Here is a 3,141-nt window from a genome sequence, read left to right on the forward strand (position 1 = left end):
TATTTCTATCGCCATTGTCGGTGAGGCTTTGTTTATTACTTTGTTTGTTTTATTAATTTGTTTATTACTTTGTTTGTTTTATTAATTTGTTTGTTTATTACTTTGTTTGTTTTATTGCTTTGTTTATTACTTTGTTTGTTTTATTGCTTTGTTTGTTTTATTGCTTTGTTTGTTTTATTTATTTGTTTTATTACTTTGTTTGTTTTATTAGTTTGTTTGTTTTATTACTTTGTTTGTTTTATTACTTTGTTTGTTTTATTACTTTGTTCTATTAGTTTGTTTGTTTTGTTAGTTTGTTTATTTTATTACTCTAGTTTGTTTGTTTTATTATTTCCTTTGTTCTGTTACTTTACTTTGTTTGTTTTATTAATTTGTCTGTTTTATTAATTTGTTTGTTTTATTCGTTTGTTTGTATTACTAATTTGTTTTATTGCTTTGTTTATTTATTCGTTTGTTTTGTTTGTTTGTTTGTTTTTTCCGTTTGTTTGTTTATTTGTTTATTTGTTTATTTGTTTGTTTATTTGTTTTGTTTGTTTGTTTGTTTGTTCATTTGTTTGTTTGTTCATTTGTTTGTTTATTTGTTTGTTTGTTTGTTTGTTTGCTTATTTGTTTGTTTGTTTATTTGTTTGTTTGTTTGTTTGTTTGTTTGTTTGTTTGTTTATCTTCTTCTGGTGTCTGTTGTCTCTTAGCTTTTTATGTTTTGTTTGTTTGTCTCTGCTGCTGCTGCTGCTGCAGCAGCAGCAGCATCTGTCTCTTTATCTTTTTTATTTTTTCTCGCAGCAAATGAACTCTGTTTTGCTGCTGGTTTTATTTTTCTTTTTTATGGTGTATCTGCATCTGTTTTATTATTATTATTATTATTATTATTATTATTATTATTATTATTATTATTATTATTATTTTATTATTATTATTATTATATCCCTAAGACATGTTGTTGAGGTGTGTGTCGTGCTGCTGCTATTGCTGCTGCTTCTGCTGCTCTTGCTGCTACTGTTGCCTCCACTTCTGCTGCTTCTGCTGCCCTTGCTGCTGCTTCTGCTGCTGCTGCTGTTGCTTCGACTTCTGCTGCTGCTACTGCTGCTGCTACATCTGCTACTGCTGCTGCTGCTGCTGCTGCTGCTGCTGCAGGTAATAAGATTGACGTGAGGGAGAAGCGAGCGGTTACATTTTTAGAGGCTTCGCGTTTTGCACAGGAGAATGGTACTCTAATTAATTTATTATTTATTTATTTATTTATTTATTTGTTTGTTTGTTTGTTTGTTTTGTATATTTATTTGTTCGTTTGTTTAATTGATTAATTATCTATATATTTATTTGTTCGTTTGTTTAATTGATTAATTATCTATATATTTATATATATTTATTTGTTTGTTTGTTTAAATAATTATTTATGTATTTGGTTAATTAGTTAATTTAGTTATTACAAATATATATATATATATATGTTAATATTTATTTGTCTGTTTATTTATTTGTTGTATTTATTTATTTATTTATTCGCTTAATTGTTATTTTGTTTGTTCTTTTGCTCTTCTCTCCTCCTTTAGGTTGTTTGTTTATTTATTTATTTGTTTATTTGTCTATTTGTTTTGTTGTTTTATTTTTTAAAGAGCATGCATTACTATTAATAGCTGCTGTTGCTCTATTTGCTGCTGCTGCTGCCTTTGCTGCTACTGCTGCATTTGCTGCTGCTTCTGCATTTGCTGCTTTTCCATTTGCTGCTGCTACATTTGCTGCTCCATGTGCTGCTGCTGCATTTGCTGCTGCTGCATTTGCTGCTGCTGCAGATGTTCTGTTTTTGGAGACAAGTGCGCTGACGGGGGAGGGCGTGACGGATGTCTTCGTTCGTGTGGCGAGGCTTATACTCAGCAAGATTCAAGATGGTGCTGCTGCTGTTGCTGCTGCTGCTGCTGCTGTTACTGCTATTATTACACAACCATATCACAGCTATCAGCGGCAGCAGCAGCAGGAAGAGTTGGCAGCGCAGCAGCGGGCAGCTTGCTACCAACATACTACGCAGCAACTGCAGCAACAACAACACCAGCAGCAGCAACAGCAGCAGCAGCAGGGTGTGGGGTGTGGGGTGTATATGCAGGTCTCATTGATGGAAATGCAATGGCAGCAGGACAGCGAGGGGCCGGCACCCAACTGACTGAAGGTTTGTATTTATTTTGTCTGTTTGTTTATTTTATTTGTTTGTTTGTTTGCTTGCTTGCTTGCTGATTTGTTTGTTTGTTTATTTGTTTATTTGTTTATTGTTTGTTTTTTTGTTTTGTTTGTTTGTTTGTTTTATTTTAATGTTGCTGCAGATGATCCTAAGACAAACTCCTCTTCTTGCTCCTGTTGAAGGTTCTCCTTCCAATGCTGCTGCTGCTGCTGCGGCTTCAGCAGCAGCAGCAGCAGCAGCATTGCTGACACCAGCAGGAGCTGTAGGAACGTGAGCTGCTGCAGCACCAGCAGCAGCAGCAGCAACAACACTACCAGCCGCACCACCACCAGCGGCTCCAACTGCAGCAGAAGCCCAAACAGCAGCAGTAGCAGAAGCAGCAGCAGCAGAAGCAGCAATAGCAGCAGCAGCAGCAGAAGCCTCTGTTAGTTGTCTACATGTTGAGGTGTATGTACACTGAAGCTTCTTCTGCAGCCTTCATCGGGGCCCTCAGAGGCCGCTAAGTATTGGCTCCAGTTTACTTATCTTGTCTTTTATAAAGTTATACAAACTAAAAGTATATTTAAATAATATATATTTTATATATTATTTATATATATTATATATATATATGAATATATATATAGTTTGTTCATCTTGTCCTTTATAAAGTCATACAAACTAAAAATATATATTTACCGGCAACCCACCATCACAAAAACCCCAGCAGCACAGCAGCAGCAGCAACAACAGCAGTAGCGGCAGTAGCAGCAACAACAGCACTAGCAGCAGCAGCAGCAACAACAGCAGTAGCAGCAGCAGCACCAGTAGCAACGGCACCAGCACCAGCAGCAATGGCAGCAGCAGCACCAGCAGCAGCAGCAACAGCAGCAGCAGCAGCTGACTTCGGCGCTGATAGCTCAGTTGGGAGAGCGTTAGACTGAAGATCTAAAGGTCCCTGGTTCGATCCCGGGTCAGCGCGTATTAATGTA

Source organism: Eimeria acervulina, genomic scaffold, assembly GCF_000499425.1.
Source record: "Eimeria acervulina Houghton genomic scaffold, Eah_scaff913, whole genome shotgun sequence".
Classification (NCBI taxonomy): domain Eukaryota; phylum Apicomplexa; class Conoidasida; order Eucoccidiorida; family Eimeriidae; genus Eimeria; species Eimeria acervulina.